Source organism: Pyxicephalus adspersus, chromosome 10 (assembly GCF_032062135.1).
Source record: "Pyxicephalus adspersus chromosome 10, UCB_Pads_2.0, whole genome shotgun sequence".
NCBI lineage: Eukaryota > Metazoa > Chordata > Amphibia > Anura > Pyxicephalidae > Pyxicephalus > Pyxicephalus adspersus.
The window spans coordinates 41327273-41348865 of record NC_092867.1 but is presented as its reverse complement, the minus strand read 5'-3'; the positions used below and the strand labels follow the sequence as shown (position 1 = coordinate 41348865).

At 37.7% G+C, this 21593-nt stretch overlaps 1 long non-coding RNA gene across 1 annotated transcript in view; it reads right to left on the bottom strand.

The window, feature by feature from the left end:
• The window catches only part of LOC140340096 (uncharacterized), a 57485-nt gene extending 36874 nt beyond the window's left edge, over positions 1-20611 (bottom strand). Inside the window, exon 1 of the long non-coding RNA XR_011922582.1 lies at positions 20500-20611. This is a non-coding gene — a long non-coding RNA (uncharacterized lncRNA). The remainder of the gene's footprint in view (positions 1-20499) is intronic.
• Positions 20612-21593: the final 982 nt, after the last annotated feature.

Below are 21593 nucleotides of genomic sequence, written 5' to 3'. Positions count from 1 at the left end.
GATAAAGAAACGGTAAACATGAAGCAGTCTAATTATACTGAGCATTATTGATTTGCAGATTTCAACTGCGGTAATAAGGCTTTTAGCATAAATAACCTTTACCAATGTACACATTTTCTCACATTTGTTCATTTGAAGAATGTAATACTGTATATCCTTTATGTAAGACTGCACATGTGTTTTCTAGTGTCAGCTAAACTACAACTATCACACATCCTGTGTGTGTTTTTTTTTACTTACATGTATTTCAACTTTGCACTGTGGGTGTTGGTCGCTGGCAGCCAATCCTGGCCAAGGCTAAGGTTCTCTCCTTCTGGTGTTTAAGAATGGCCTATCATTGTGTAGTGGGTGTGTGAGAGAAGATGAGACGTTGTCACGAGACAAATTAGCTGTGCATCCAGGATAGATTCTTTAAGAAGTTTACTGTCTGTACTGCAATGAGGGGTCAAGGGTTAGAAGATCAAATGCTCACAAAGATGTCTGTCAGAAATCTGGCTGTGAAAAGATGAAAATGTAGCTTATGTTTGCTTGTTCTATATAAGATACAGTATATGATTATTTCATTTACATACTATCTTACTGCAAGTACCTGTTGACATAAATGTAAAAATAAAGTGGTAAAATCACTAAATTTCAAACATGGCAAATTAATATTACAGATGTAAAATATCAGGTTTACATAATTTGTATTGTAGATCTTATATGGTAGATTTTATGCTATTACAGCACCCACACGTGAAATTGTTCAAGCCTCTAACCTATACCACATTCCATCTGCCTAAAGCATAGCAATATACTGAGCCAGAGGTTAAAAGGCAACCTAGAGACGTGTTGTAACTAGTGCTCCCCTACTACAGTCAACAACACACAGAAAACAAGACGTGTCAGATTTGAATGGAGACACATAGGCACTAGGGACTATAGGACTTGTGTTCTATTAAAACTAAAGCTGTGTACACAAACTAGTTTATTGTCCCCTGAGAGAAATGATTGTGATTGTCTCAGGTGAAAATCTAGCATGTGTACAGCTGTCTCCCAGGCTTGTTCATCAATCCATCCTGACAGATTAATGAATGACCGAGTGGGATGACCGCTTTATTTTCTTATGGTGGAGTGCACAGCAAGGTGTTGCTCGCTTGTCCTCCCCCCTCCCCTCTCTAATAGAACTGTGTGTACAGCTCTCATTCATTCATATGTCACTGGAAACAATCAGGGAAAATCATTTCCAACACCATTCACCTAACATGTACAGCCATTCTTAAACTTTTTACCATGAGGGAACCTTCATATAAGAATGTACAGGTCCGTGGGAACCCCTGCTATAATTGCTATATCCACCAATCACAGTACATTAGCTTGGTAGTCAGTGGGAAGAATGCCTCTTACATTGTTGGCCACTGAGAAGATGTCACCCATACAGATAGCCAAAAAAATCATTGGTGTCAGTTAAACTGACTTGAGAGGCACAAAGTGCTCGGGGAACACCTGGTAATCTCTGGAGGAATCCTGGTTGACAAACACTGGCTTAAAGTGTTGGTTTTTAATCACAATTATTTGTAGTCAGAGGTAGCAGGAATCAATTGGACAGGATGAGTTTTTGGTGGCTGATAGGCATATATAATTTGGTTTTTTTTTTTTAAGTCCATAGCATGCAAACAAATTTATTACATAGTTACATAGTAGGTTAGGTTGAAAAAAGACCATCAAGTTCAACCTCTAGAGAAATAAACATATCCCAGATATAAAACCCTATAGGACATAGTTGGTCCAGAGGAAGGCAAAAAAAAAACCCCTGGTACAATTTGCTTCAACAGGGGAAAGAAATTCCCCCCTGATTCCATGAGGCAAATGGCTGTTCCCTGGATCAACAGTAATTTTTTTTTTTACTTTAAAACCCTAATACCCAGTTATATTCTGTGCTTCTAGAAAAATATCCAGATTTTTCTTAAAGCAATCTATAGTAGTTGCTGAAACTACTTCCTGAGGGAGCCGATTCCACATTTTTACAGACCTTACAGTGAAGAATCTCTTCCTTATCCGGAGCTTAAACTTCTTTTCCTCCAGACGCAAAGAGTGCCCCCTTGTTCTTTGCAATGATCTTAAAGTGACTAATTGCGAAGAGCGTTCTCCATATGGACTGTTTATATATTTACACAGGGTGATCATATCCCCCTTAAACGTCTTTTCTCAAGGGAGAATAGATTCAGTTCAGCTAATCTCTCCTCATAGCTGAGCTCCTCCATTCCTTTTATTAGTTTAGTTGTCCTTGTCTGTACTCTCTCCAATTCAACAATGTCCCTTTCGTGAACTGGTGGCCAAAACTGGACAGGATATTCCAGATGTGGTCTGGCCAATGCTTTGTACAGGGGCAGGATTATGTCTCCATCTCTGCAGTCTATTCCTCTTTTAATACAAGAAAGTACTTTCCTAGCATTAGATATTCCAGCTTGCCATTGCATGCTGTTATTAAGTCTATGATCTACCAGAACCCCCAGATCCGTTTCCATTTCTGACTCCAAACTGTACCATAAAATTATCTTCTATTAAATTCACAAATTTCCTCCCTTTTGCTGTTCTTGTAGTGCAATTACTCCAGTCAATGTCAGGGTAGTTGAAATCTCCCATGATTAAACCACTTTTTTTTCTATCTGTGCTAGTAGTTGATTTTCTATTTCTTCCTTAGCACTGGGGGGGCTATAGCAGACTCCAAAAATTAATTGTGTGTTATTCAATCCTACATTCAACTCTATTCATAATGCCTCAACCTCATTGCTTGTTCCATCCGCAATTTCTTCTTTCACATTCACTTTTAGATCACTTCTCACATACAGACAGACACCACCACCCTTCAAAATCCTTTAGTTTTTAGTACAACTAGTACTGCACAATCCAATGTTTATTTGTAACATGGGACGCTCCTTACAATTATCCATAATCCTCCCCCAACTATCCCCAATCCACCCTCCACTAGTGTCTGACCCCTGACTAACCTTTCTGCCACCTTATTTGACTGTCCCACCCCCCTCTGTCCTAGTTTAAATATTCCTTCACCATTCCCCTAAATCTTTCCCCTAGCACAGCAGACTCCCTTTCATTTATGTGCAAACCATCTCTGGCATACAGGTTGTACCCCAATGAAAAGTCAGCCCAGTGCTGTATGAACCTAAACCCTTCCCTTTCACACCGGGACTTAAGTCATGCATTTAGCTGCCTAAACTCCCTCTGCCTTTCCTGTGTTGCGCATGGCACAGGCAATATTTCAGAGAACATAGCCATGGAGGTCCTTTTCTTCAGCTTGAAAAGTAGTTCTCTAAACTGATTATTAAGGATCCTCCATCTTCCATCTATAGTGTCATTGGTTCCAACATGGACCAAGAGAGCTGGGTCCTGTCCAGCCCCTCCCAGGAGTTTGTCCACTGGGTCCACCACATGCCGAACCCTGGCACCAGGGAGACAGCAAACCATTCGGTTCAAGGGATCCGAGCGACAAACGATTCTATCCGTCCTTCCTGATCAAAGAATCCCCTATGACTACCAATTGTCTTTTCTTTCCTGCGTTTCCCTCCCCACCATTACTATATGTGCTGCTCTCCCGGGTGTTAGGGGTAGCAGTAACATCTAAAGTTGCCACCACTGGGTCTGCCAGTGGTGGTATTGAATTAAAAAAAAATATTAAAACCTAGAATATGTTATACTAAAATGTGTGTGCAACACCTTTAAAAGAAATTACTTCCAAGAATGAAAATTCCCTAAGAATTCAAACATGAATCTAAAAAGAAAAGAATGCAAGACAACAATTAGGCAGCCTAAGACAACGAGCAAAACAGGCTTCTGTTGTGTGACATTCTTCATTCCTTTTATTGTGCAGTGCTGTGCAGAAGTATTGACTTCACTTGCTTTTTTATTACATTCTTTATTATTACAACTTAGAATAACAATTGACTTTGTTGAGAAGTTTTGCAGATGATTTATACAGCATTTGAAGGTAAAAAATATACCATTGTGAAAATGTAATGCTATGTAAAGACAGAAATTGGTCAGTAGAACTAACTTTAGCTACAATTACAGTGGTGAGTCTTTTGTATAAATCCCCACTAGTTTTACAAATCTAAATCATACTATGTTGATTTATTCTTCTTGTCATAAATTCCTCTTCTTTGTCAGGAGAAGATTATTGGTGGTAAGCAATTTTTCAGGCCTTGTTACTGATTCTGAACTGGATTGAGGTCTGGACTTTGACTGGCTGTTACCAATGCTGATACATCCGAGTTGTACTTTTACACAACTCCTTTGCCTTAGTTGTTTGTTTAGGGTTATTGACCTGCTGTTACTCCATCTCAGGTCTGCTGCAGACGGACTTTTCTCAAAATGTTGTCTGTATTTTGGTTTCATCCATCTTTCCTGACCTGTTTCTTGTCTGCTACCAGTCAAATGCATTGTTTATTCTTTTAACATTTTATAACAAGTTTAGCAGGTTCAAATTTGTTCTCATTAGTTCAGATAACCATTTTTCACTCTTGGCATGATTTTCAGCAAACACCAAGTGAAATGTATGATTTAGTTCTGCATTGACCTAATAATCATACGTCTTCCATAGTTTGGATTAATCTGACAATAAATTAGCTAGCTAATTGTTTGTTTTCAAAGGCAGTTCTAGCCTATTTGGGGATTTACATAAATATCATGTGTACACCTATGGAAACAAGAAGACCAAAGTATAAAGTGATAGCATTTAACCCAGTCCATAACTGTAAAATTATTTACAGTGTATTCAGTCTACATTCAGCAACTCAAAATATTTCTTAGGATTTGGCATAATTTGGGGATCAGTCATAATTGACCTATTTGTCTGGCACTCTGTTTTCTAGGCACAGGTTGCCTCTGCTGCGTTTTTTTGTTGCCAGTCTGCTTTTGTCTCCACATTCTGGATTTCTCTTCTGTTCTCAAAATCATTCACCAGTATTCTGCTTATGATCACCTTCTGCCAAGCTTCAGGGAAGTGGCTGAGCACCTCACAAATCAATGGGGTTCATTACATATCCTGATTGGGCTCCCTTTTTCTAAGATGACTTGTTCCACTCGCATATTGTCTATTGAGATGTTTGTCAGTCCGTGTGATGTGATTTGCTGTTCCTCGGATTAACCTCTGTTGCTCACCTTGTCTGTGTTAACCTCACTCTACGTCTGCCCTGACCTTGCTTTGATTACTGATTATATGTACACGCTCTGGTTAAGAAACTACATTCTGGTTACACATGGCAATGACATCCTGTTGCTCATCTGTATTATTCTGGCATTTTTTATCATGATTGGCTGATTATGAACCCTTATAGTTTATAGACAACTTTCTGCTGCATATTTCACTTTTATAATTGTACTCTGACTTGTTGGCTGTACAGCAGTAATAATTGATGGACAGAACTAATAAAATATTATCTGCCTGTAAACTTCATAAGTATATTGCAATTTTTCACATGTCTGTGCCCAAACTGTAAAACATTCCTAAGTAAACAAAGCTTGTTGTGACAATATATTACACCTCATTTGGCTTTGAATTTAAAGTTTACTGCCCACAGCTTGTAGAGGATTACTGGCATAAATGAAAATGCAATAGCTTCCTTTTTTAAAGGGGTTATACTTCTGTACCTATTCCATATCCCAATTAGAAAACAATTTATAGTTCACTAGTAGCACAGGAATTTTGAAGGTGTTTACAAGGGGACTGAGTGTATGCGGGGGAGATAATCTTGTGTTGCTCTGTACCGGGCTTGGAAGCATGGATTGAATTTATGTTTAAGAAGGTAATCATTTTTAAACCTTTGATGTTTGTGAACAGCAACACCTGCTCAGTCAGATGAGAACAACATTTAGCATTGTATATTTGCTAGTATAAATATTCTATATAAGTGCCATGTGTTACTAAACCTAAACACTTGATCTACAGTAAGATGTGTTAAGGGTGTCATCAAGAATAAAGGGCAACCCAGTGCACCAAATAATGAAATTTAGTTGCAAAGCACTGCTTTTAGGAGATGCAATACTAACGTTTTCTTACATTTTTGTAAAAAAAAAAATAATTGTTAGGGGGTTAGCCAAACCTAACCTAAGTGAGGGGGAAACTACAGAACCAATCTTTAGGTGAAGAATAAGTGCATATCTGGTCACTTTGGATCCTTATGACAAATCTGTTTGTCAATAGGCATCCATTTAGCTATCCAGGAGTGATAAATAGAAACACATAGACCTCCTTTGCACTTTTAAAATGTGCTATGACCAAAGTCAAAGGCTGAAGAAGTAGTTATCATGTCCTTAAGGGGCAGGTTCACGCTTGTGGGATGCACCAATCCACACTAAAATTAGCAGGTTAATGTGAATTATTAAAATGCAGGGCAAAATGTTTGGTTTATGTGTGATGCATTACAATACCGTTTATGGTACCCCAATAGAGTGTAACACACAATGCATGTGTGAATAGGCCCTTAAAGTGGAACTAAAGCTAAAAATTACAAAAGTTGCAGCCAGTCGGAAGGAACAGGCAATGTCCTTTTGTAATAAAATATCCTTACCTGCCTAATTGCAATTTTTAAATACACCCACCTGTCCACGTTTCACATTTCATTGTGGGTGCCACCTTCTTCCTCATCTTCTCTTCTGTGTGTCCCAATCTTTGCCCTTTTTGATTGGCCGGGGTAACATAACTCCGATGCATGCCAGGACATCCCAGGCAGCATTTTTTCAAAGAAAGACAGTGGCAGGTAAGTATGTTGTATTGTAAAATGGACATCTCCTGACCCATTCCGCAACAAAGACCTGCCTGAACACTCTATTTTAAAGTGGAACTATTGTTCTGCTTTAGGAACACCTGGCTTCTGCAATGTCTACCAAATATTGTGAACCATGACACACTTTGCATGGTTTACCGTATTTTTTGGCGTATAAGAGTGATCAGAAGGGGAATTTAAATTGGCACAGGGTGATCAGAAGGGGAATAATCTTTCAGAATCTTTTTTTTCTAGTTTTTCCTCCTTTAAAATTGGGTGCGTCTTATATGCCGGAGCGTCTTATACGCCGAAAAATACGGTACTTTCTTTAGCCACTACTAACCTTCCAATAACTAAAGATGAACTAGAAGACTGTGGAAGTGACATATGGAGCCAGGAGGAGGACAGGAGGTGATGTACCAGAATGTGCTAGTCCCAAAATTGCCACATTATGACAATAATCCACTCATCAATTTTATTTCTAATTTAACGTGTTAGTAGTGTAGTTGCAATGAATTAAACATAAAAACCTATTGACATTGCCACACATATGTGATAAAGTAAACCTTTAAAAAGGTATTTACATGATCATTTTATGCTTTCTATTTGAATAAACTACTGGCTGCCAGCTTTAGGGTTCAAAAGACGGAGGATGACAGGGATCATCTGTAGTATCAAAACTGAAGTCTATGGCAATAGATGGGAGATCATCCTTTGGAGGACAAGGGACCATAGAAAAGAGGAGAGAATATAGTACAGGATACAGGTATATGTACTTTCTTGTATCTTTTTTATGTGGGATACTAGTTAACTTTGGTACTCTGTTTGCCTGCCATTCCCTTGCTGTAGTGTTTTTATTAGGTGAAGTTTGATTTCCAGCCCATGAGAAAAGTTTGGTTGTCCTGAAGAAGCAATCTATTAGGTCTGTCGAACGAGAAATTAATTTATAACATGTGGATGTAAAACAATTTATGCTACTGTTGATTGTATGTGATAAAATATACCAATGTGGTTTATAAGAATATGGTTTAAGTTAATAAAGTTTTCTGCGATGATTTTAAAATTGTGTTGTATTTATGAGATCGCTAAAAAGTTAAAAATATATGCAAATGAAGTTGCTCTGTTTATATTTTGGGTTGTACCATGTACACTAGATTATATAGCTAAATAGGAAGCTATTGGAATTATTCTGAGGGTCCAAAAGACGCCTTAAAGGGGTCTTGTTAGTTCCCTTGTGAATGCAATAAAGTTAAGAACTAAACTAAAATCAATACACTTACCTTTATTCCTGCAGGGCAATCTGATCCATCGGGGGGTATCCTGCATCTGGTCCCACATTGTCCAGGAACATCCATCAGTCCCCAGACGCCACCATCTTCGTCTCTTTTTCCAGGTTCTTCATCGTACGTCACCCGACCCAGGCGCGAGATCGGGTGACGTAGGATGAAAAAAAAATTGCAGATCTCACTGTGCATGTGTGAGATCTGCATTTTTTTTTCCCACAAAAAAGGCTCCTTCTGTGCATGTCCGATATGCTTCTAGGGCATGCGCAGAAGGAACACCAAAGAGCCCCCCGGGATGCCTGACGTAGGTTCTGCGCTCCCATTCATTTTCAATCGCCTAGGCGAACGAGAATTAGAATTAGAATTTTTACCGTACATCAAAAAGGTTTAGGTATGTTTTAGGCTTTTAAAACAAGGTCAGTAGAAAAGAAATGTTTACTCATTTCTTTTCTACTGACAGTACTGTCAGTAGAAAAGAAATGTAGAAAAGTTTACTCATCAGCATTATAAGTGCCAAAGTTTATCAATTTTTAAAGTACACAGAGATTCTATAAAAGCTTTTCCAAAGTAAATTCCCTATCAGAACTAGATTGCTTCATCTATTCTATCTACCACAAGTCACAGTCACTGAGATAACATGTAGATAACAGCTCCTAGCTAAGCACATACTAGCCGCAGCTCACATACACTGCTGCGTACGAGTGCTGCTTACACTTGTCCAATAATTGTCATTGGAAACGAACGATCCACAAAAAATCGTTTGATAATTGTTAACAAAAAAGTGCACAACGACTGGTCAACGACGCCGACGAACAAGGAATCTCACTGGAAACGAACGACCCTCCCGGCGGATCTGATTGGGCGACGATCTTTCATAATCTATTGTGTGAAGGGGCGTTCAGTGATCGTGGATTGTTCTGTGATAAACTTTCTCCTGTACATGTCACTTCCTGCATCGTTCAAACCATTGTTCCTACGATTGTATCTAGTGTGTATATTATTGGTGGATTATATTTGAACGATCGTATTATTACAGCATGTATAGAATTGTGCGCAATACGATCGTTCAAAATAATCAGGAATAATTGTTGAACGTTCGTTTTCAAGCGAGAATTATTGCATGTGTGTACCTAGCTTTAGACATTGGACATCAATGGCCTTGTTCAGTTAATACCTCCTATTTTCAATATTTTTAATGCAGCAATTCATAGAAACTAAAAAGAATTCTCTTGCCTGATGTTAGACCAACACAATATAGATTCTGTTTGGTAAGCATAGATTTCTTTGGTTTATCTCCTGCAGTTGCAAACTTTTTCTTAGAGACTTTCATTGGCCCATCTCCTGAAAAACACTTGTGAATATGATTTATGATTACAGAAATGTTCTTTCTTGAACTTGGCTAATCTGTGCTCCTCAATAAAAAGGTAGAAAAGTAATGAGTACAAAAAGAAGAGTATGGCCACATAACTGCTTCAAGGCTGTTTTATAGGAAGACTCAATTGGTAGTGTTAACTGATAATTTGCTATCCTATTCTCTCTGCCTGCACTGCACTGCACCCTTTTCATTTGCAATCTCTGGAGAGTACTGGACCCCTCCCCTCTCTTAAACATAGATAAAAGAAGGCAATTGTAGTTCTGTCCTAGGGAAAAAATGCTACTCCGCTGATAGAGTACAGTTAGTGGACTTTATCACATTACAATAAGTAATGTGACAATGGCAGAATATCCATAAGACAATAAAGTAAGAAAAGTACAAAAAAATGCTACAATATATTACATATAAATAATACATACACAATAATTTACAAATACAATACATTTTTGTTACTGGGTTTAGATACATTTTAAGGTGGATTTAGGCTGCTGAGGCTTTGCAGTTCAGACTGAATATTAAGGCTAAGGAAATTTGCCCCTATGCATAGTGTAGAATACAATGATTTTTGTTTAATTGCCTCATCGAAATTGTGTTGGCAAAGGTCAGTAAACCTGCAAAAGTGATAAGCAGGTGAGAATAGAATGCCTAGCATAGGTTTTTTTTTTTTTTTTGACCACTGAGGGATTACCAATGACCAAGACAAAAGACGACAAGACTCAGAACACACAATCATTTAGGTAAATAGGAAGCTCACGTTTTACTGCGTTATCAGCATCTGCTTGGTATTGTGGTATTTGTTCAAGTAAGTTCAAGTTCAAGCACCTTCCCCAAAATTTAAGAATGTGATGCCAATGGAGTTCCAGTGGATTCAAAGTACAGCCAGTAAACATAGTGTACACCCAGGGCTTAGGTTTGCAATCACTATAGTAAGCTGGGGGATCAGTTCATATGTACACAGGGAAAAAATACAGTGAACAAAATCGCAAAACAAAAAAACACATGTGGTTCTTCAAACGGAGGAGCTGTGCAAGAATTGTACCAATGGGGAAGTGTTCTGCTGGATGCCCCTAAAAAGAGAGAAGGGAATACATTTCCTAATTACAATGTAATTTCCTTGAAATTTGTGATCAGTGGCACAATAATGCAGAATGCAGTCTTAAACAAGTTATCAGGACACCCACAACACACACATACACCTTACTGCCACCACCACAAATTTTCAATATTTGGTATTTCCCTGGTTTATTGCAGGAGTATGAATGTTGTTGTTGAGTCTCATGGACATTCTCTGGGCTCCCAGCTTCTGCTTAGGTTGGCTTGCCTCTAAAGAAGGGATTTGATTGGTGACCAAACAAAGATTGGTCTGCTTAATCTGCCACTCCTGCACTTTACTGAAAGTGAATAAATACAATAACCTATTAGCATGCGTTTTAACATAGAAAAGTAAAGGAAAGTGTATTGGGAATTAGATCTTTTAAAGTAGAAGAAGTTCTCAGTGCTGTCTTTTTTAGAGGGGATTGAAGGATTCACCTCTTGAAGACAGCTCTTTGAGGTGTGGAGGACAAAGGTTGGTTCTTTGCTCAAGTAGGGACTGACTATACAAGAACAGCATTAAAAGCAAATGTAGCATTATGTAGTAGCAGCAAAAAAAGCAAAGTCCAGAATAATTTTGTTCATGTTATAAAAAGTCATAGGTTTTTATGACATAAGATTTAGAATAAAATTAAATCTGGTCAGTATACATTCTGCAGTCAGTTTGTGAATGTTAATAAGGTCCTAAAAGCCTCTCTTGAAATATGGACCTGACCTGCTACTTTGATAGTAGCTGAATAAGGGTTAATATGAATGTAAGATAATCTATCCTCTAGATGACCTGGAATTCTGTCATTACCTGCACAATGCCATCATTTTTAGTTAATGATTACTATGATACTCATTTACAAAAGAGCTGTTTCCTACCCTAGACCAATACTACTGTTGTTTTTTAATCTGGAAGCGGTCAGAGTCTAAACATTTCAAAGGTTTGTTAAAATGCAAAGTGCATCCATCAGCAATTTACTCTCTCATATTTTTAATTACTGTCATGGCTTAATAAAGAAACTATTATTGAGTATTTCCAAAACAGAAGCGTCTACTTCTTCCAACGTATCTTCTGAGGCCTAAATCCAGCTTTGAGAAAAAGCAAAAGGTAGACGTTGACATTACAGTTTTGGCTTGTAACAAGGAATTTCCAAAATAATGGACTGTGACCCAGTTCTCAAGGATGAACAAACAGCTCTTTCTCCATACACAGACAAAGTTCTGAGGGGTTTGGACAGCCACTTAAAGAGATGCAAAAACTCATTCATTGTGAAAAAGTTCTCAGCACACAAAGTCTCATTTTTGTATCTAAGGCAACTAGGGTCTTACAGGCTTAGAACTGGATGTATAAGGTGGTTTTATTTCTCTTTCACTAATGACAGAATATTTGGCAGTGGGGTCCTATTAGTGCACCACAGAATTTCAATTACCACTCTATCCAATCCTATTGCCCTTTCATAAAGAAATAAAACAAAAGGACAATTTCTGCAATCAGGTATAGAGGAAATGTGGAAATTGCCAAAATGATGGCTTTATATTTAGACACATCCTCTGATAAGAATCGCTTCTTCAGGCCAGGTAACTCGAAGATCAAGTTTTTACTGTGCGTACAATCAAAATGCCTGACATCATAATACACTTCAAATTCTGTACACATCAGAAACACAGCAACAAGAATGTGAAGCATGTGTACGTGATAGCCATTGCATAATAAAAAAAAAAAAGAAAGCAATTCAATTAGAAAAGTAACACAGTATGGTCTTCTATATCTATTAAAAATATTACAGTGCACTTAGCTTAGTTCATGTGTAAATTTAGAACTAGCTATACATAGAATGGTCAGACTGCCTAATACCACCCAGTAATACCTTCCACCCCATTCTAGCTGTCTTCACTGTGTGGCCCTGCCCAGCACCACTTGGCCTTTCTCATGAACTCAACTCTACTTTTCTTGGTGCTCATTTGGAGGCCCCATGAGGAATGAGTGCAAAAAAGGATTGCCCTGGTAAAGTGCCCTTATTGTTAATGTACAGCGCTGTGTAATATGTTGGCGCAAAATAAATCCTGTTTATTATTAATAGTAATAATAGAAAATTGAACCACTTTTATTGTAAAGAACAATGCCAATGTGGGTAAGTTCAGAGGCAAAGACAGCTAAGTAAAAGCTGTTTCCTTACCTTGCCCAAAAATGCTCTTTATTTAGTTCATAATTGCATGACCTTTTGTACCACAAACATATTTGCATTTATCCTGTGTAAAGCAGCACACCATATTTTTCTTTACTGCAGTCATATAGGAGAGTGTGTAATGGAAAGGTGATTTCTTTAAGCAGGTTTTTCATTTTCATACCAATCTATATAAATGAAATATGCACCTAAGGTAGGTCAAATTCAGGTCAGAAAAAAGGTCAAGCACATGTCCATGTCAAATACCTCTTTAAATGAAGGTTAATCAACACAAGTTCTTTTTTCTCCCCTGGTCTGTGGCCAGGGTGTGAAAGGAGAAGCAGTAAGCTGGCAAGTTAATGTCTCTGCACTTCTCCCTTCTCCTATCAGTATCCTGCTTGCACAGCAACTCATCCTTAAAAAACACTATTTATATTATGCCCAATATATTGTGCAGGGCTGTGCACATTTATTAACTTCTGGTCATTTAGGAGTTATAAGGTGCTACAGATCAGATCAGCTCATACAAATCTTCAATAACTCTTGTTCAAAAACGAATGATCAACGATTATGAATGATATCGTTGAACGATCGTATATTGGCGATTGGGTACATGCAAATAACGATACGAGTGTTCAAAGATATTGTACACATGGTAGATGTGATTGAATGATACAGGAAGTGACTACACTGGAGGAAGTGATGTACAGTAAAATATATATCTAGATATATGTATATACACACACACACACACACACACACACACACACACACACACGCACACACACATTTTTTGCTAATTTGCGCTTTTTTTGCTAATGATTCTTGGATGATTAGTCGTTAGTTGTTTGTTTCCAACTACATTTATTGTTAGTGTTACGCAAGGGGGGACGTTATTGATAAACACCATTTCCACAACCTCTCTGTTTAGCAAAATGTTTCTTCTGCAGGTCATGCAAACCGTCCCCCTCCCCCTCCAAGTCTTCATATTGGACACGAGGGAGCAGGGAAGCCCCGTTCTTAACTAGGAGTCTTCCCTATGTTGGTTGTCCTTAACCCGGGGACTACCTGTAACATAAACCAGTTAGCTATGTCAAGGATTATCCTCTATCCCAATGTTTCTGTAGGGTTCCTCCAGAGGTTGCTAGGGGTTCCTTGAGCAATAAGCAGTTTGTGGCTCCCAGGTCAGGTTAAATAACACCAATAATCTTTTTGGCAATCTATAAGGGTGACATTTTTCCCGCTGGCAAGCAATGTAATGTAAGAGGAATTCTTCCCTCTGACCACCATGGTAATATACTATGATCTGTGGATATAGTGTTTATAGCAAGGGTTCCTTGAAGACTCAAAGGGTATTTTAAGGGTTCCACCATGTTAAAAAAGTGAAAAAAGGCTGCTCTGTCCAATATAGTATAAAAATTATGTTTATTTTTGTATCAAAACAATATACCATTTTTTACACAGAACAGCTAAATGCAGAACATCTGAATCTGCGTGTGTTTGTATGTTTGACATCCTGTAAAACTTAGAGGAAAACTAGTTTACAGTTGGGATTGTTTGTTTTTTTTTAGGATACAATCTGTGTGCTTCAATAAATTTACAATTCTATAGCTATTGCTATACAGTGTGGTATTACCAGGCAGCTTTCTGTGTTTTTAAAAATTCACTATCCACTTTAAAATTATTACCTTGCTCGTATCAGGTTCAACCCTCTTTTGCCCACAGAACTGCCATAATTCATTGTAGCATATATTCAACAAGGTGCTGAATAAATTCCTTAGGGCCTCTGGTTCATTTCAACATGATAGCATCATAAAGTTTCTGTAGATTTGATGGCTCTCATGTTGATTTGTTGAATCTCCCATTTCACTGTGTCTCAAAGGTGCTCTACTAGATTAATGCATTGTATACACACTGTATGTTTGTCATTGGAAAGGATCTTTCACAGTCGTTTCCAAAGATGAATCCACAAGCGCTGTACAAACAGCACCATTCAGTTCTATGGAGAAGAAAAGGGGGAGAACGATGGAGCGGCACGACGCTGCACTCTCCTCACATTACTTTTATTGCGGTCATTTATCTTCTGTCGTTCATGATAGATACAGTATTTACCACCTCTGGGTGTCTGATTGCAATATCTGATTATATTTTAAATTCTCCTAGATCCCCTAGGAGAAACTATATGAATGTTGTATGTTGACTCTCCCACACTTTTGTATGGTCTGGGGATTCTGCACATCATAATGATGTGCAATGGAGAGACATGAGAAGGAATGAGTCAGCATTCACATGAACTGCTTGTCATTCCATCATCTTTGCCCTGTGTATTTGGTGTCTGAAGGTGATCTGCTGGCTGTTATAAATTAGGCTTTATTCACAATGCATTCAACATAAAGGTCTTTTTTTTTTCTAGACATTTAACTGTCATTTTTAAATGTTACCGGACTCGGGCTGGATTATTTTTTTTTTAAATGGATCTTTGTCTTATGCTAACTTTGTTGACCAAACTAGATATACAGCCTATACAATCCTGATGCTATATGTTTGTTACATAATATCCAACATTGCAGATCACTAACAACCTCCTCAACCTGTGCTAACACCATCATTTTTTTTTTTTTAAAGGGTTCCCCCCCCCCCTTACCTTTAATAAAAGGGTTGTCTACCTATTTATGTAACGAAAATGTTACTTTTTTGTCTGCTTTAATGATCTTTGTCATGTTCACAATAGATTTGTGTAGTGTATTGTTAGCAGGTAATGCCTGACATTTGAATAGAGTACTGTATAGTAATGGAAACAAATCAAAATGTTTACTGATCATATAGCACAATGATTCTCATCCAGGATTATTCCAGAAATTGCACGGGTTTCCTTGAGCAATGAGCAATTTGGGGTTTCACTGACACCAATGATCTTTTTGGCTATCTGTAACGGTGACATTCTTCTCACTGGCCAGCAATGTAAGAGGCATTCTTCCCACTGGCCACCACACTAATGTGCTGTGGGTATAGTAAAAATAGCAAGGGTTCTCTAAGATCTGAAAGTTATTTCAAGGGTTCCCTACATGTAAGAAATGCTATAAAGCGAGTGTCAGGAATCTGGGTCTAGCTACATCTGTAACTTCTGTTACACCATATAAACTGAAAATGAATATGAAACTATAAACTATTTGTCAGTGTGGCAGACAGAAACATGTAAACAGTTGTATACAATCATAATTATTTCTGTTTGCTTGCACAAAAATGAATCCTTTTGCTACCCCTGTGAATTCATAGGCCATCTGTCCTTTTTAAAGCAATATAAGTCAGCAGAGCAGCAGCTGGGACAGAACACAAGCAAGTGGGGGATGGGAAACAAGTGTATGGAAAGTAAAATAGGAAAGGGAAGGGGATAGGCATGATCTAGATATGCAGTGTGTCTATTATATCCAGCTTTGCTATTGCAAATTTAATTGCAGTATAAATTGGTTAAGATGCACATTTTCTAAAAATTATTTGCAGCCCAGAAGTTTTCAGAGAACTGCAATTAGAAAAGGTTATTCGGAGCACCATGGAATGAGAAGGAATGCAAGGAAGTCACAATGAGCGAGCCATACAGAATCAGGATCCCAAGATATCACTAATTTCCAAATGCAGTTTCAGGACAGAAGGTACATTAAGCATATGTACCTTTTTGTCTCAAAGGAAAGCTGTCTATTTAAATTGTAGTTAAAAGAAGTACAGACTGATAGCACCTTGCCAGAAGTGTATGGGTGCCATTGTTGGTCTCTTTCCTCAAATGCTAGTTGTCTGTCAGTCCCTGGCAGCAGACCCAGAACAAGCATACTGTAAACAGCTGTCAGAAAAATGATATAATTTTTTTCTTTACTCTATGCTTGTTCCAAGTCATTGATTCGAGAAATATTGAAATCAAAACATCAGCACGACTGCCAGGGAGCGAGCATGGTCAGGAGAGCTCGGCATTGGCAATTCTCCCACACTTGTCCTTTCACTGACCTTTAGACATGGGATCACATGTACTCGATCTGGAAATTCTGGCACAACTACCTATATGTGTTTGAGATGAAGATGAGATAAAATTGGGAAATGTAATTTACAGGCTAGGGAAATGGCCTTTATCAATAACGTCCCGCCCGATGATCAAAACTTGCTGCATATGAATATTTACAACTCCTAACATCAGCCTGGGGATTCCTCAGTTTGTGAAATCTGCAATCCCCTAGCCTGCCCCTTTTATCCCTAACCCTTTAAATATCACACCTACCTGCATTGTGATGACAAATATACTACAGCATGTTTTATTGTATGTTTTGGAATGCTGATTTACTGTAGACCATTACATTTAAATAGGTCTCCAACACACAATAAAATAGCTTCAGCTGCATTTTTGCATTACAATCCACTTTGTGCATTGCTGTAACCTAGCTGCAGTTGGGAGATGCATTGTGGTGTCATTCAAAATTAACGGGGCACTAGATAATATAGATTTAACCCATGGTGGGAAAAAGCCCTACAGTTAACCCTTTCTGTACTACTAACCCTTTTGCTTTTAAAATATGTTCAATCCTAAAAGTTTAATTTCTTGGGAATTACTGCCATTGAAACACATTGATCTAGAAGATTCCTATAAGGGATTGCTTGATTCCTTCTTTTATAAATAGGGCCCATAGTGTCTAATGGCATGTGACATTGTTGTGTACACTAATGTTACCTTTTATAACATCTGGAATTTGCCAAGCATCTTCTAGATTGTAAATTCTTCGGGGCAGGATCCTCTCCATCTCCTTTGTATCCATCTGTCTTTTGCTACCCTTATTTAATGTACAGTGCTGCGTAATATGTTGGTGCTATATAAATCCTGTTTTTTTAATATTAATTCCCCGATGCATAGCAATTTTAAATATGTCCCCAAAGGTCCATACAGATGTTGATGTTATCTAGGACCCTTTATGTGATCAACACATACTTATCTCCATGCGTTTGTGTAGGACTGTATATTGTTTTGTATAAACACATGGGACATGCTTGTAATGATTGAGAAACTTTGGGTTGGATAGGAAATAGAATTGGCAGTACCTCTGTATCCAGGAGATTCTGCCTGTTGTCTAAAAAATCCAGCCTTCCCACAGCTATATAGTTTTTGCTGCCAGCACTCCACAAAGCTTTTCTTTTTGTCATTACATAAATTTAAGCCTTGATATGTTTAGGTTTAACTGAGAACTGGGCTATTTACACAGGTCATGGAACATTAATGCAGATCAAAAAATCCATTCTAAAAAAATTCATTTAGTATTTAAATCTGCAGAAATCTAAGCCAGATTCTATTATGGGAAACCTGTACACTTGTTTATGAGTTGTTTTATGAGGATAACATTTGTTTATGAGAAAATGTTCATTCTTTGCCCTTGGTGTGTCTAATCTATATGTGAAGATATGTAATTACCTTGACTATCCTGTGGGAGGATAGGTACAGTGATCATTAGTATTTTGTTACCAGGCTCTGGGATATCTTGTTATTTGCATTGATAAAATGGAAATACATCTTTATGGAAACAAGGAACATGGTATATTTTATTTCATGCTTTGTACACCTCCATGCACCTTCTGTGGTCAGTGCCTAGGAGTAAGCAATGTGCTACACAACCTGAAAAAACTGTCCCTGGATATTTTTTTTCTTAAAGCAAACTTTAAAGCAAACTTTCTTAAAGCAAAACTTAAAACAAACCACAAATATAGGCAATTTAGACTTTGTAATTCATAATAAAATATTTACACATATGGTAAGTCTGTAAAAACTGTACTCCACTGAGTGGATGAAAAGCTACCTTATGAAGTTTAATCAGGTATATTTTCCTTACCTGATTCTTGCATTTATCCCTCATTAAAACTAAACACATCCTAAAATAAAACCTTTCTATTTTCATTACATATCTTATTTTAGATGACATTGCTGTGACTATGTGCTTCTATGTGTAGTCACATCAAAACAGTGCACTAGCTCTTGGATTTATTTGAATAATAAGTGGACATTCATGTTTGCATTCACATGCAGATTGCCCCGAGTCTCCTAAATAAAATAACTAATATCCAATGAATGAAAGGGCAGACTAATGAACATAAGGCTGGAGAGTTGGTGTTGGATGGTGTTGGATATTTTTAAACCAGGATATGAGTTAGGATTAAATAGACACAATAGGCCTGAATTATTAAAGCTCTTTAAGACCAGAGAAGATATGATATCCTGGAATGGATCTGGTCCAGTGTTGAAAACATTTGCCAACTAATAGCAATTTTTTTGGAATAATTAGTCATTAAGAAATCTCATATTTGCTGGATCATTTTGCTTCTCCCATTACAGTCTATCTTCTCTAGTCTTGGAGAACTTAAATAAATCAAGGCCAAAGATTTTATAGAGTGCAGTGAAAGTGAGTGAGTGAGTGAGCATGTTTAGTATGTATGAGGAACCTATGAAATTGTGCAAGACCGAATGTAAAGCTAGAGTTAAGGTGGAACTAAACTTTAAAAAAAAATAGCAGATTTGTCAATCCCTCCAGGGGTTTCCTGGATTGGATCCTGTGCCAGTTGGAGGAAGTGCCAGGTTTCACTTTATTCATCACCTTCTAGACAAGAGAACAGTTCGTTTTCCAGGAAATGTGGAGGGCATTGCTATGTATATGGTAGTAACTGCCCAGAGGCAGGATTTTAGCTGCTAAAGCTTTCAATACTTACTGAAGATAAATGTTCCCTGACAACTAATTTTTTCATTATATTTTTAAACTGTGTGCAGGCAGTAAATTTATTTTGCTGGAGGCAATCTCTCTTGATTATTTCCAGTGACATTAGAACACAAAGCGTTGTTCAGTTCTATGAAGAAGGGAAGAGGACGAGCAAGAAGAACCCCACTCCATCCTTCTCCATATGATATGACGGCGATCATCTCCACTTGGTGGTTTAGTGATCCACTGCAGCGGAACACTATATGACCTCTAGCTGCTGTACACACACTAGAATTGTTTGTCTCGGGCAACAATCATCTAGCGTGTGTATTTAGAATTAATTGCCCAGGTTTGGGGCAGCATGGGAAGCTATAAAGATGTGTACAGTAGGGGCAACTTATAAAAGTGGAAAAATTTGGCATGCTATTGTTTTCTATGCACAACTCATACCAGATGATTCACTTTGACACAGAAAGCTAAGTATGATGTATTTCTCTTCTCTGTTTACAGAGTTCATTCCAAAAGATGTAGTTAATGCCTCACACACCCCCTGGAAGGCCAAGGCTCAAATTACCATTGGTGTAGGGGCGAGCACATGACAGTCACACCCCCCACTCCTTCCCAGCTGATGCACGTAAAACAATCTGGCCACTGGCAGGAAGTTCCCATGTCCCTGGAAGGCATCTGTGACATTGATTAATTCTGAGCTTTATGTTTTTCAAGGAACCTATTCTAAATTTCCACATACATGTTCTAGATACAAAAAAAAAAAAACTTGTTTTAACAGGCGCGGTTTGGCTAATAGTCTCTGAAACTCAAAATCTGTCCACACCTATTTTTTCACAAAAGTAACTAGTAAACATATTATATGAAGTGAAACATTAATAGAAGCTGAAATAAAAAGTTATAAAGTTAGTTAAATCTTCATAATTATTTCTTTATTTTACATTTGTCTCTTTTAGTAAAATCAAGTTAAAGTGGAACTCCATGCAGGCATAAAAAAGCGCCCTTTAGTTTAGTTCTGTACTTGTAAAAAATGAATAAAAAAAAATCCCATTTAAAAAAAATGATAAATTAAATAATATACAGTACCGGTTTAGGCCTCTGTTCTTTGCTCACCTGCACAATCTTTAGCATCCAACGCAGTTTTGGAGGTGTTGTATTACTGGATCACTTGCTGCATATTGTGGTTCTATCCACCGACCACTATTTTACTACTATAGTATTTCTCAGCAGGGCTCCAGTGACATAATGGCAAGCAGGACAAACCACAGCAAGTAGTGGGGAGGGTTGCAGACATCCCACTTACTCAAAAGTGTTGCATGCTGAAGATTCTATGCCCAGCCTATCTCTGCAGCAGAAGATCAGAGATACAGGTTGTCTGATAGGTGGGTATTATCTTTCTTAAGAATGTAGAAGTGTCGCTTCTGAGATAAGAAAAAAAAATCACACTGTTAGTATAAAAATCTAAAAACTGTCTTTATAAATGGCTCAAAGCAGTAATAATATTTGGTAAGTGAATTATGTGGTAGTAATGTAATGTGGTAAAATTCACATTTAAAATATTAAAAGAGTGGAAAGACCACGCTCTGTATTGACAGGACAACCTCATAGGATGTTTGCACAACAGTGTATACTGTTTGCCTTCTGACATGAGTTTTCCTATGACATCTTGCATCACAGGAATGCAGTTTAGTAGACTTTATTCAGTTGTTGCATCATGCCTTGGACATTTCTCTTTTATTTTTACCTGCCATAATACATTAACTGGGTTCCTGAATGTCCTGAATGAAATAAGTACACCCAAGCATAAATCTATTCCGCCTTACATTATTGATATAGTGCATGAAATATTGTTAAATGCCATCCAGACATGACTATTTTAATTTGCTGTATTTCCTGTGCTTCAGTTCATACATTGGTCTGGCATAGGACCCAGTTTACTAATGCAGAATGCATGTGTTAATGAGCCACGTGATTGTTCATTTGAATTCTAAATTCCTAGGATTTAGCAATTAAAAAGGATTTTAATGGGTGGAGTCACAATAATGACCTATATAAGCCATACAAACTTATTATATGTATCTTTCTAATTTATGTAAATTTGTTTCTAGGAATAGACTTTCCATGACTTTGTGGCTATGGCTTAACTCCACCAATGGACTTCCTCCAGTTAAGAATGACTACTGACTATCGAGACACCCTTGTTGAAG